The 14,622-nt window shown below is 43.2% G+C and overlaps 1 protein-coding gene across 2 annotated transcripts in view; it reads left to right on the top strand.

Moving 5' to 3' along the window:
* Kn (EBF transcription factor knot) overlaps positions 1 to 14,622 on the top strand; it is a 130,775-nt gene that overhangs the window by 20,690 nt on the left and 95,463 nt on the right. The window contains exon 1 of one of the 2 annotated variants that reach the window (XR_011730830.1): positions 10,266 to 10,415. The exons of the other annotated variant lie outside the window; for it this stretch is intronic. The gene's annotated coding sequence lies outside the window, so the exon portion shown is untranslated. Of the gene's footprint in view, positions 1 to 10,265; positions 10,416 to 14,622 lie in introns of those variants that run through there. 2 annotated transcript variants of the gene reach the window in all.

Genomic DNA, 14,622 nt, shown 5'->3' on the forward strand with positions numbered 1-14,622 from the left:
CGGTGCTTAACAAACTGCCCCGCATGTCCTCTTTGTAACTGGTATTTTCACTCTTCGAGTCATTGCTATTTTACTTCGCAAGATTAGAATATCAATGGTTGTCCGTACATTCAAATTAAATTACATCTATGCAATATACTTCATATTTATAAATATTCTAAGCTGTATGAACAAACTTTTGTCGTTCTTGTTCTCAACGTAGAGGATAGAAACGGTTATTTATGAATACAAAGCGAAAATTCGTTGCCATTCAGAAATCATCCGCGATAGAAACATGCAACGAGGGGACGGGGGAGTGGTATGCTATAAGAAACGCTATATTCCTCAAGACGGTCTGCTTCTTATAACGGTAAACGAAAAATAGTCAGTACGAAACGCCATTCACAACGACAAAGAAGCCGCTCGATGCGTCTCCCTGGTCCCCCGGGGAAGAGCAGAACGATTAATCAGCTGTTGGCGAGGCGGAGGAGAGCACGTCCCTGAGGATACAACGAAACTCGAACAATGTTTCTTTCCTTCGAACTGCGTGGTCGCTAGTGAATCGCGTGAAAACCACCGATTTTCTCGTGAAAGAAAAGCCACGCGCGTGAGGCCTTCGATGACTCTGCAATCGGTCCAAATATTTGACTTTTCGTGGTCTCGGAAGAATGTCGGGTTGGATCTTGGTCAGGTACGCGCTCGTTGAAATTCTCTAGAGAGATCAGATCATTGCGATCTGTCGTCTAAACGATACTTTGTTTACATACTATGTTATTTTGATACATCCTTTAAGAGCTTTTTGGGGTAAATTAGAATAAGATTAACCACTTCTGACGATTAACATAATATTTATTTAGCGAATAAATCTCTTACATTGGTATAATTTCAAGGCCGCTATTTTATGTGCAATTATTTTAAATGTAATTAAACGCATGATAAAATTGCATACTCGCATGACGTGCAACGATTCGTTCGAAACTCTCGGAAACGCGCGTCAGTTCTCATCAGCATGACTGTCACGAAAAAGATAGCGGCGAAACTTGCGAGCGAACGAAGTGCAAAGTACGTGAGCTATGCCGTGCGTCAGTTCGCCACGCGAAAGCCTGAGATTTACGTGAGTTTTACATTCCTCGACACGACCAGGACGATCCATCATTTACCCGTGTCCGACTCACAAAAGTATCATCCCCTATCGGCGGTAATCCCGCGGCTTCCCCGCATCTCGGGGCCAGCGTCAAACTTTCGCGGAAAAACTCTGGTTTTTTCCTCCCGTTCCTACTTAGAACCCCCGCTTTCTCGTCCGGCCGCGGACATCCGACCGCTGGTGTCGTTGTTTCTTTTCGTCCGTTCTGGCAAAAGAAGCCGGAATGTTCTTGCATGTATCACGGTGTCCCGCGCACGGGCAACATCATCTCGCCGGAGAATACGAAAATCCCGCAAAGCAGCAACGGGGCCCCTGGTGGCTTCCTAAGGCGCGCAGAAGCCGCGAGAGCCACGGAATTTCATGAGGACCGCCGAACCGCCACGATGAATATTTCTCCGGGTCCGTGGATTATCATACGAAATGAGATTGCGCTTGAATCATTGATAAACCGCCCACGCGGCCGATGCCGTAGCTCTCGGGATGCGCGAGCCACAAGTACCGAAGGCGACGACTGCGATTTTTCGCAACGCGAATCATCGTCCGGGTACGACGGATGTTATTTGCTTCACACTGAAAACATTTTTTACTTCTTTGTTTTTTGCATATTTCTTTGATATCTACGAAAAAATGTGTTATAATTAATACAAAGTATAATTGTTGAATATAACATCATATTCTTCCGAGATGTGTTTCGCGATTCTGAGAAATAGGCAAATTATCTTAATATGCAATACACATCATATGCTTTTACGGGTAATTATTGCACAGAAAATAGTAGAAACTTGTTAGATTAGTAACATTACATATATTATTGTTAGAAATATTTATAGTATAATCTTTATATCACATATATATGACATATATACACATACATATTACGCCGATTACGGGGCAATAACTGAAGAAAACGTAAAATGATACATAACAGGAGTTTATAATAGATCGAAATAATTTGTACTAGTTCTGTATGTATCCGCGTAACAAATTGGCACGTCTTATAATTGCAAACGACCTTTTGCTTTCCCGACAACGTGACAGGCCAGCCGCGATTTTGTACACCGAACGAATTCAGAACAGACGGGGACATACGATCGACGGGATGAGACGAATGCACAAACAGACGCACGTCATTTGTTCGACGTCCCTCGTCGTTGTTTGCATCCTGCATCCAACGCCCCAAATAATCGCGGCCGGTCCTTTTCACCCGCCGTGCTACCGAGCCTACCGACAAATTGCACCCGTGCCCTCCTGGGAATCCTACGAAGTTATGACCGAGGCTGACGACTTTCCGACTCCCGTAATTACCGTTCTACGCTCGTGCCCTCCCGAATTCGTCCCAAAAGTATTGGGAAACCTCGCGCGCGTGTGCACATAGCATCATTCCCAAAATATAGTAGAGATTGGCAGCTAATCTACCGTCGACCCGTATCGCCGACAATTTCGCCATGTAACTCAATCTTTCATCAAGCTTAATGCTTAAGACATAAATCCCAACAAGGCATCCGACCTTTCATTTGCAATCATGGCCTTTTCAAGAAGCGATAAAGAGGAGCTTTCTTTTAAAAAAATTATAAGTATTAAAGATCACAAAGAGTTTCAATTATCAATAATTTCTTTAAGGATAATATTAATCAAGTTTTCCGTTCTCTTTTTTAGGTACACGTTAATAAATTAATAGATTACGTGAATTAATGAATGTATCGTAAAAGTTAAAATTACAGAAAACAAAACATCTAAGATGTAAACCGTAGAAAATCATGTATTGCGAAACATCGCGAAATCATATGACTACGCTCACCTAGAAACGCATATATTATTATACTATGCTGAAGAGAGTGTATAGTTACTTTACCCCGACCGCATCTCCGATTCGAAAGCATCGGGGGTACGAGGATTAATGGCGGCCGTACTTTCGGTACAATAATAAAAAGATATCGAAAGATGCGCGGTGCACGGTGGTGCACCGTGGGTTCGTGCCCTCCGCGCCGATCCCTGTGCACAGCCCGGCCGTCTTGCCGACGCCGAGTGCGAAGGGGGTGGAGTGAGTAGGAATAGAGAGACAGCCGGGGTGTACTAGGGTTTTCAGGGGTATATAGGTGGAATATCGCAAGGAAAGGCGCACAGTGGTTGCGCGTACGGCCACCAGGGGCGTGTCCGGTACCGCCTTCGCAGCTTTCAACCCCCGTGAAATCCGCCAGCCGCCTGGGCCCCCACTCCGACGGGGCCACCTATGCACCTTAACTCTTAATTTGCAGGGACCTCGCTCTTAATTGCGGAGCACAACTCCAACCTCCTGCACCTGCGCGATGAGAACGCGTGACTGCGGCCATCCGTAAGGCCATCGACTTTCTAACGTCGCGTTAAGCAAACCCCAATCGCTTTTAGATTAATTTTGCAAGGCAAAAGGCTTCGTGCGATTCACTTTACAAAATGAAGATTCGCGTAACAAAAGGCATAACGTGGACAAGACGTGACTTTACTATAATAACACATGCAGTCATTTAAGATATGACTTATTACATATGTGTTGCTAGAACGTAATTGCCTGTACATTTTGTTAGCACATTTTATCTATAATAATATAAGTTATTTAAAATATCATGTTATATTACAGTTAAAAATGAAACCGCTCTGAAGGACTCTCAGTTATTATGTAACATGAAACGCGATCGTAATTCAACGACGTATCTTTATGATTCATAACTTAATACTTAGTTCTTCAAGTTCTGAGCCAAGGCGATATTTATCTTCATACAGTTTTAATATCGCCTGCAAAAACCGCCGCTCACTGTTCGCCGCTTTCTCTTATAAACGCGAGAATCTCTACGTCTTCTATTTCAATCTTCATCCACAACATGGCACTTCTATAAAATAAAATTTTTTCTTGAAATTATCGTTTATTGAAATTTGTTCAATGTCGTGTATAATATATAATTGAGATAAAATTTATTATATTAAAACGGTAAATTTATCTCTTTATTCGTTACCAACTACAAATAATATGAAAATCAATATATAACAATTTTTATACATTATATTCTTTTCTGTCAAGTAATATCTATTATATTACTAGATTATTTAATTACATTATATTATTTTACAGAAGATATTATTCTATTGGTTTATATCAAAGATGCTGTTAATTAATGGACATATTCTATATAAGAATAGTTTCAAAAACTGAAAAATTTTACGAGATATAAGGAGAGAGAGATATTAATTTTAATTTGCAATGTATCCACATAAAGATAGAAATTCTAAAACATTTGATGTAATACATATAGTAATACATAATAGATTTATAAAATTTATGAAATGTCCTACAATATCGAAATAGCCTTAACTGGAAATAATTTTTCCGTAGAACTTTGCACAATTTTGGAAGGTTTGTGAAACATTATTCCATCGAGCATTCGTTTCTTTGTAATAATTCAAATTTATAAGACGTTTTTTGTCTTTTAAAACTTGAAAATAAATTGGGATTCTGACAATCGTGTATTTTTAACGGTGCCAACGACATCGTATGTGCGATAGAAAAATATGCTCGTGTATTATTTAGGGTCGCGACACACGGTGTCTCCGGAGACTCCACGGCAAGGCGGGAACCGACGTCACAGGTTTCCATCTATCCATCTGCATATGCTTTGAAACGTGGAATGCACGAAGAAGGTAGTACCCTACACGGATCTGATCTATACGTTTTCCTACTTCGAAATCGGGTAAACGTGAAAATCGGTACGCGATGAAAAATATCTCGAATGGCGACGAATATTTTACAAATAACGCATGCGAACGCGACAGTTTCTCTTATAGAACGAGGAAATTTCTTTGGATTGTTGGAATAACATATACGACTAAAATTTAGAATTACTAAATATAAAATCTGTTATATTTCATTGTCGCTGAATATTCATCCTATTTTGAACCAAATAAACTAATGGTTGAAATAATTGTATAATTATTAATTTTGCATCATTCTTTTACATTAAAAAATACAAATAATAAATAAATTAAATATTTTGTTAAACTTTTTATTATTTTAATTGTCATTAGAGAGTAATATTTTGTGAGATAAATGAAAGTATCGCAATTGCTTCTCGCTGTTGTTATAAAAACGTTATCTTAAAAGTAACTTTTCGGTCGTGACACAAAACCAAAATGTCATAAAGGTTTTGGTATCTAAGACTAATAGGATTGGAAGACCAATCAAAGTCTTGCCGGAAGTGAGAATGCCAAGCGGTTAACCCCGCGTAATAGAGGTCAGTTCCTTCGGGGCCAAAACTTGGACTTTGGAAACTGGTCTACCCTCTCGGAAGAGTTCGCATCAGCTTCGAATCGTTTCACTATGGATTGCAACTTTGATTTGGTAAAACACAACTAAGTTATCTAGTAGCAGCATTAAATATATCACATATTACATTCCGATGATAAATATCAAATTTTTATTCGCAATACTGAATGAGAATATTTTATAAATACAGTAGCAATGCTCTCTAAATTTTTCAAAACATGACAAATATGTTTCACAGAATATTATGACTTTAGAGAAAACAATATTTCTTATGTGTCATACTATATTCTTCTTATCTCGAAAAGTATTTGTTTGATTGCGTGTAAATTTCAACACAAGCGTTTTTCGCTTGCGTTGGCTCGATCGGAGAAGCGCGATGATACGGTCTCCTCACCGGCGGAGCTGAACGTGCTAAAAGGCTTAATGATTTACGGAAAGTGTGATCGAACGAACGCGATCTCCAGCGCGGAACCACCGAGCGTGGGCCGTCCCGCGGGACGCTGAATTTCGGAGGAAAACCGAAAGGCGCGGTAGGTCGAGTTAGCGCTATAGCTGACGGCACACAGTTGTATGTAGCGTGGTCTATAACCGACCTTTTCACTTCCTGCCCCCCTTGCTCTACCGCGGGCGCAGTCACTGCCGCCAACTCTATTTATCAAGTACGTTTAATTTTTTCGTGGGCACAATCATACATCATCCTTGAGGCGTGATCCGGTTAGGATCGGGAGGGTCGGGCTCGCTTCCACAGACGTGGTAGGATTACCAACCGAGAAATTCACCGGAAAATGGCGTCCCGTCCTCCCCCTCGCGCGAATAACCGTGTTCGCCGTTGCAAGCCCGGAATTGCCACTGATAGATCGACCGTGCCGGTCGCTCGGCGAAACTGTGTTGCCGAGGTCGCTACGTATAACATCGTGCAGTTTTAAATCGAGCGAGAGGATAGCTCGGAATACTCCTGAAATATAAGTGAAGCTCGACGCCAGGATCGACGTGAGAGGTGCCGTCGAAAGAAACTTTTCAGAAAGTCGTTTCTATCTAGTCTGACGCCCCGTGTCACGATATCGGTATCTCTCGATCGAGCCCGACTGCGGCGAATTGAAATGACACCTGACACGGATACGCAAAGTTATCCATTAGACGCGCACACCAAGCAAAGCCAACCTATCCAAAAAATATTTAAATAAAATAATTTACAATTTTTTTAAGACTTTATACTTTTTATTTTTTAAGTGATTTGTGTCTAACACACAATCACGGTATCTTTAATGTTAATAAATTTTAACGGTAGAAAGTTACTGTCTTTAATATAAAATAAAATATGTCACGCTCCGCCTAATGACTCTTTATATTATAGGAAATCTATATTGTAAGACATATACAAATTTGTGTCAAAAGGTCTATATGCTAAAAACTCTGAACAAGTATAAGCATTTCGACAACGAGCGGTTCTTTAGGATCTGAATTCTTGAGTTCTTCGACATGGCCGTATGCCATCTTCTGTGTATAAGATCATGTCAGAAACGAAAAGGAAGGTTGCGGCTGGCAGAAGCCACGGTAGCTGCGGCTCAGCCCCGAGAAATTATGGCTCTTGTCACGGCTGTTCATTTGTAGATGGAGTTTTTGCTCCCCGAGGAGGCTGCCCCAATCACGAGCCGCGGAAATTGCACCCCCTCCCCATCCCCTTCCCTTACTTCGCCTACCCATCCTCTCACGAAGCCCCGAGAACCACCCCTTCTCTCCTCTCCGTTTTCCACCCTCTACCTTCGCCACCAACTTCCCCATCCCCCTACTCACCCTACATTCTCGCCGACGCCTTACATCCTGATATCGTCGCGGATCTATTGATGCCCTTGTGCGGTCGTCTCGAGATGATTTATCGAAAATTGGAAAACTGACGATTGTCAATCGTCACCCCTTCCTCCACACAGAAACCATAAGGCTTGTGACTCTATTCTCTTGCACGGTAAATTTTCACCCTCACCATTACAGTAGGTTTATTACCAGAGACGTAGCATACATATTAAACGAACGCAAAATTGGTTATACAATTGGTTTCTGACTTTCGTCAGTAAACATTATTTTAAAAACAAATGACACAAATTATAAATATATAAAGAATTATTGGATATTGGTGTACAATGTGAGACAAAATAGATTAAATATTAATCACATTCATGTGTTTCTCAAAGATATTGCAATGAGTCTGAGAAAATACACGGGACAATATACACTCTTTCCATCTAAACTGAGTAGCATTCTCATAATTAAAGTAGAAGTATACCGGAGCAGAAGTGTGGAACGCAGAAACACGTCGCGAGAAAGAGATGGCGAGCGGAATCCATCACAATGCAGTAACGAAGGCATCAGCTGATGACACATTTTAATATCTTAAAACAGGAAGGCAGGAAGACTCTCTGCTTATTTCTCCTCGTCATACCTCGCCTCTCTGTCACCGCGGAGCAACAAAAGACCGCGTCATGCATTATCCTTCAGGTTTTCCAGCTTTCGTTGAGACGTAGTAGGGAAAGAAAAGGTAGAGGCCTTGTATCGGAGGGTGAAGGACATGGGGAGGGGGGAGGTAGGAGATAGCGAGCGACGAGCAAAGTCCCCAGGTGGCTGCAGAGTGCGATGATTAAGCTCGCATTTTAATCAAAGACCCGGAGTGAAAAGTCCTGTAGTATGGAGATGATAGGATTTCCCGTTTGATAAATCAAATCGGTATTTTGTGCCGCCCTGTAATAATACATTTTTTTGTCCGCGGTAGGTGCCCTATACCACCGCGCCCGCCTGCTCTTTTCGTTGATTTTATATCGAAATTCTTCGTCGGCGATGTCTTCCGCGTGATTCTTTATGGCAGCTATATATCTGTGATTTCTTTCACCGCCGCGCTCATTGAAACATTCTTTCACCGCGCCAGGATTTCTTCAAGGCTAGAATTGAAATCTCCACCGAATCAGAAAAGAATCTTATCGGTTGCATGTTTATCCCAAAACACTCGGCTGATAATTGTCTTTTATTATATATTTTTATTGTATACTTAAGTATTTGTTTCTTATACACAATGTATCTTTTTGTTAAGTGTAATTGATATTGTTACTTGTGCATCCCTGGACAGTGCAGTGCGACAACTACTTGGGACGAGAGGAGGTACCGGGATGAATTTCATGAACTAAATTATTATAACGGGCGAGGTGCGAGCAGTCGCGAGCTTTACGACTCCCAGCATTCTCGTATAGCTCCCTTAGCTAGTCGGCTACTTGGTCTGAGCTTTCCAACCCCCTCTCCTCCTCGCCGTACGAGTCGCGCTGGTACAAGACACGTCGCCATCATCCATACATTATGCACGGACTAATGCTGTTTTTATTCAACGATCTCCGCGCCGTATACACGTCAGTCGGCCCCATCTACGAGACACTAAACCCTCGGGCATCGTTCTTTACGGCGATATAATTTAATTTTTCAGATTTAAGGACCGCCTCTTCTTTCGCGTCCTTGTCTTCGCGCGATTCCCCGGGCGAAGAATTTCGCCGAAGAAGCTCGGGGACACGCGATTTTATAGTTTCTGGATTGGTCCGAAATGGCGAGAAAAAGCAAGTAAGGAGAACGAATGCACTTCTCTACTATTATAACAAACGTATAATTTGCCTGTGATATCAACAGAAATTAATTTTAATATTTCTTTGTCAGTCATTCTCATTAAATACGATTTGAATGGTACGTAATTCAATCCCAAAACCGTATGTATTTCGAGGCATACTTTAACACATCCGTCACGATATTTATAGCCGAGATCCCTGAATGCCTGATAAGATATCGTGCAAATTTCAAAATGCGCCCGCGACGATTCTGCATGTCCAACGTGCCAATGCACTCCATCAGCGTTCCTTTGAAAACTCGATGACGGAATCCTGGATGCGCGTGCATGGCACCGCGTGTCACCGGCGCGGCGGTGCCGTCGAATTTAAGAATACGAATGACAACTCGTGCACTCCCCGGCAGACTCGCGCTAAGAATGCGCGGTAGAAGGAAGAAGAAGGAATAGGTGAGAGATCCGGAGAGAGAGACCTTCGAGAGATGCGAAAGAGCAAAAACCGGAGAGGATGGAGAAAGATGTTGCGTTCTCAAAGGGGACATACCGTGGATGATATTTTATTCTTGGCCCTCAAGCCCCTCCGCCACCTCGACATCTTCCAAGTCTCCTCAGTCCCGTTGATGCCGTTCCTGCCGCACCGCCGTAAGTAGCGCCAGCAAACGGGGCTCGAGGCCTGGCCTGATGGATTTCACGACTCCATGGGGTCCCCTCAATCCACACTCGCCCTCACCCCTGACCTCACTCTCGTTCCAACCTCCACACGCTTTTCCTCCACACGTTTTCACGTTTCCACGTATCCGCTCACGTTCGCCGCGGTAAGTGCGGGGTGGTGTCTTTCTTCGCTTCCACATCAGACCGACCGCCAAATTTTCGTCGCTTCTACCGCGCGTTACTGGGCCACCCGCTAAGATGTATCGGTCTCTGACGAACGACAACGAGCGGGAAAACGTCGAAAAGATGAATTCGATTCCGAAATAAACATCTCTTTCAAAAGATAGAATATCCTTGTTGCAGGATATAATGAATAAATATTTTGTGCAAATGCGGAGATAAATGAACATTAAATAATAGATATGTTCGCATCTTTTTTTTAAAGTAACTTTATACGGTTACAGAGGACATTTATGTTTATCCTATTTTAACATTATTTTCACATTCTTTAAATATGGCAGTACATGTATGTGTAATTGGAATTATTTATTAAAACTAATTGTTAAACGAATGTTAATGTACAGATTTTTGAAGCAGATGCATGATTACCGAAACAGCGTCGTGGGGCGGTCAATAAAGCCGTGATATCGCCATCTCCTTGGACAATCCCTCTCACTTTCCGCCGTACTTCACACCATAGCACGACGGAGGGAAGAAGCGTCGCTCGACGGTGCAGGAGGTGCTATGGGAAATTCACGGTAGGTGTAAAACCTTCCTTGGTGACAAATCCATCGGTCGTATTCCGTGGAATTTTCAATTATCGCCTAAATAAAATATCGGCCGGAGAAGGCGGCGGGAACGAGGACCAAGGTGGTACGATATGACGTAAAACCGCCCTTACGGCACCTCTAACTGAATTGTACATGTCTCGACGGCACCCTTATACGATCGCATCTTGACGGAAAAAAGACGGCTCGTAAAATTACCGAGTAGCAGTAAACGCGGAAAGAAAGTACGGAATGACCGCGTTAAATTGTGATGGAGCCGTCAGTAGGAAAACTTCGTTCTCAAATGCTTTCCAAGCTCAAAAGATAAGCTTCGAAACATCGTGAGAAGATTTTGCGATAAAAACGAGAGTTGGTCAGTAACGATCTGCTTCGCGATGTACATTTAGCAGCGAAGACTTATGCATATCTATGAGTACGCGCACATGTCGCAACGGCGCTTTCGACGGAGCCGGTCAAGCAGACGACGTTAAAGTTTTTAATATTCCCCGTAAACAGGCGGCATCTACCTCTGGGACGAAGTTTGAATTAGCAGAGACATATTCATACGAGGAGTTTGCATCGAGGGTCGTTCCTCGGAGGGCACTCCGTCATCTCACTACTTCTCGCTCACCTCGTCTCTCCTCCGCGCTGTCCCATGGACGTCCTTAGGGAGAGGCTGGTCATTAATTAAGTCTTTTTGCAGACTGACCCGCACAAGTGGCAACGAAAGCTTAAAAAGCTTCCGGACCTCTATCTCGCCCGTACGACTATATCATCTTCCCTGCCGTCTGATACTTGACAATATTAGGGGGCGGCGTATTTGTGTTCACTTTTTCTTTTAATAGGCAAAACATATGACTCTCAGCCCACTCTTTGAACGTCTTTGTCGCGTTATATATATTTCGAGCAATATTATAATCTACGATCGCGATGAACGCAATAATGAAGGTCGTCGGAACAAGGTATGAATATGAAGCGCAGGATACCGCACGGCAATCTACATTCGCTGTCCGACGGACGTGGAGGATCTGAAACTTTGAAGAGGCCTGTAGATCTGTACAGGGTCGTAGAACGGTCGCGAGCGGGTTTCCTCGGCATGTTAGCAGCAAATTGTTAAGGGATAGGGAATATACCGTGTACGCGAACATGACATCGGTGCCGTGCTGAAACTCCGGCAACGTACGTAGCGTATTGCGTTCGTTTACGTATGCAAATAAGGTCTGGACAGGCGCGAAAGACATGAAACGTAAAAGACGTGAAACGTACTACGAATATCAGATTAAAAAAGGGTTCTGTTATACGATATTATACTTATATCGACAATTTCGACGGAGTGATTTTCCTCTCTCTTTTTTTTTCCTTAATTTACTGCACAAAACACGAGTGGGATTTACGAGCGGTTATAATGAGACGAATATAAATCGTCGAGAGAGGTCTGTTTTTACCGGTGCAGAACTTGTGTGACAATCGGACACGGGGCTCGAGGAGGGGGATATTTTTGGCCGCGAGATAGCCTTCACCCTCTCACTATCGCCGCGGTCCAAACGAAACAAACAATATGTTAGCAACCCCCGACGATATTTCGAATTTGAATTTAAATAACTTGGCAGGATCGGCTCTGGGACTTTGGGACTACGCACGAACGTTCTTTCTCTCGTTCTCCGTTCTCTCTTTCTCTCTGTCGCATTCTGCCGTTCTTCCATGTCACCCTCTTTCTCTCGCGGCTGTTCTCTCTTTTCCTCTCTCTCTTTTTCTCTTTCTCTTTCTCTCTCTCTCTCTCTCTCTCTCTCTCTCTCTCTCTCTCTTTTCTATACGTGCCACGATGGTTGACACTTGCACATACGAACACGCGAAACCATACGTGACTTATAAAGTCGTTACTTTTCGTTACTCAAAGGTGGGACGGTGACCGTTTGTTAATTCTTAATTGATCTAATATTTATAATATCGTCCAGTCTCGGAGACCGTGCCAGATTTCCCCTGGTGGTCAGACTAACGGCGTCGCTGCTATATTGAAAAATATCGAGCCGAGCGAAATGTTTGCATTCCTTTGGTTTTTCACTCCTGCGCACTTTTTCTCTCGGGCATTTTTTGCTCTCTGACCCGGGCACGGCTTGATTAAAGTTTACATTGCACGCGTCGACAAATACCTTGTGCCACGTAATTTTGCCGCGCGCTGATAGGATACCTTCTTCGGAAATGATTGCATTTGAAAGATTTTCAAAGATTGCGACAGCGCATGCACGCATTTAATAATACGAAATACGTATTTTATTCCTTCTAGCAAAAGATCTTTAGGTTACACGAACAATTGTACAGATACAATTTACGTTATGCACATTGACACGGTTTTATTTCGTTTCTATGTATAAACGTTCGCTTCATTCTCGTGCCAAAAGCGACCGCAAGCCGTCAAGATTTACCCGCGGGCGAGCAATGGCACGCGGCTCGTGCATTATTTCGTCAGCGAGATGGATCCGTCTTCGGGTAAATGGCATTTGGTAAGGACCGCCGAGTAAGTTGACGCCACGGCGAGCGTCGAGTGACAACGTTAATATTAGAGAATCCGGTTATCGCGCGCTTAATATGCAAGGGTTAATATGAAGGCGCCCCCCAGGAGTCGTAAGGTGGTGGCACCACGTATGCCCGGGCTACGTCCACGCAACCCTTTACCCGCGAGCAACCCGTGGCTAACACTCGCTGCATATTTCATATTTATATTAACCTGATTAAGACATGTTGCCCCGCGGCTTAATGCAGATATGTGGAGTTTGTTTCTGAACTGGCATTCATTTTAATGGAATTTGTAATTAAATGAACTATGCCGCGCCTCTTTCTCGTCTCGCTCGTTTGCGTGGTGCACGCGGATCCGCGCCCCTCGCTTCACCCGCGGACGTCGTAATCCTTTCAATCTCCGCGCGTTTATTTGTGCCGCGCAACGTGGTGACACGTGTAATCCGTTGGTTAGCATCGCGTTCGCACCGGCAACGCGAACTAGGTCAACGTGCTTTCGAGAACTGCGATGCGCCTAAAATGCTTCCTGTGTACTTTTAACATAAAAAGGTTTTAACAACTTTCCACATATCCGTTTATTACTGTCTTACAGAAACAAATGAAACGATGCAAAAGACTTGATTTATCGCTCTTAACTCTTTAATGACACAGATATTCCTTTGAAGAACTTTACTTTTCTATACCGAGGTGATTTATAGGCAGAAGTGCAGAATCGAAAGAGGGGATTTGTAGAGTGAAGCGCGCCTCCACGCTTCTACCCGAGCAACGATATTTAACGAGTGTCGTTGATAATGAATTCCGTTTGCTACGTGTACGTCGAGCGGTTCATGAATATTGCAAGTTAGAGCGCGCAGTATTATTCGGTTACGAGGCGTGATTAGCGTCTCCGTCAACTCGCATCAAACTTTCCCGATTAATCAACCTGGCCTGCCCCTACGGTGCCGCGTGCGCGCTCTCTCTCGTTACCGCTCTCACTCTTGGTCTCTCCTTCCCGTCCGCGGCCAACCCCTTCGCGGTGGTGACGATGCCACGGTAATGTAAACTAATTAAACTGGAGGCCAGGCACTAATGTGTCCATTATGTCGTCCTGCCCTCGGCCCAGCTTCGCACCGGACCCTCAAATCCTCCTCCCGTCCTTCCTGTTCCTTCGTTGCCTCCCGCGGTTCGCTCATTTTCCGCTTCCGTCCTGACCACAATACGACAGAAACGTTGGATTACAATTATAGCCCATATTATCTCAATCCTTTCCTATACCTAAGCTAACGATCGACTTTAGCCAATACCTAAGTATTACCATTACCGATCTTTAAAGGCCTGTATTATGGCCAACCAGTCCAACCACATATTTCTTGTGTTGACTCCAAAAGATTAAAGTATCTTTGGCCGGTATTCATAGTCGGATCTTATTCCAAGATCATCTTAAGTAATGTCTTAAGACGCTAATACGGTCATTTTATTAGCTGGACGGAATTTTAAGACTACCTTTGACCGCGCGGATTTTGTCTTTTGTGAAGTTGGCTTACAAGGATTTACTGCTGTGTGTCTATAATATATCAAATATATCTTAATTAGATATAGAGAAGCGTGATAATTTCCAAGTTAATTAAGTACGCTGTGCACAAATTTCCTTTTCTTACAAAATAATGTTCGTCTTTAATAATACGATTCACCAACCATCAGCGCG

Source organism: Temnothorax longispinosus, chromosome 2 (genome assembly GCF_030848805.1).
Source record: "Temnothorax longispinosus isolate EJ_2023e chromosome 2, Tlon_JGU_v1, whole genome shotgun sequence".
Taxonomy (NCBI): domain Eukaryota; kingdom Metazoa; phylum Arthropoda; class Insecta; order Hymenoptera; family Formicidae; genus Temnothorax; species Temnothorax longispinosus.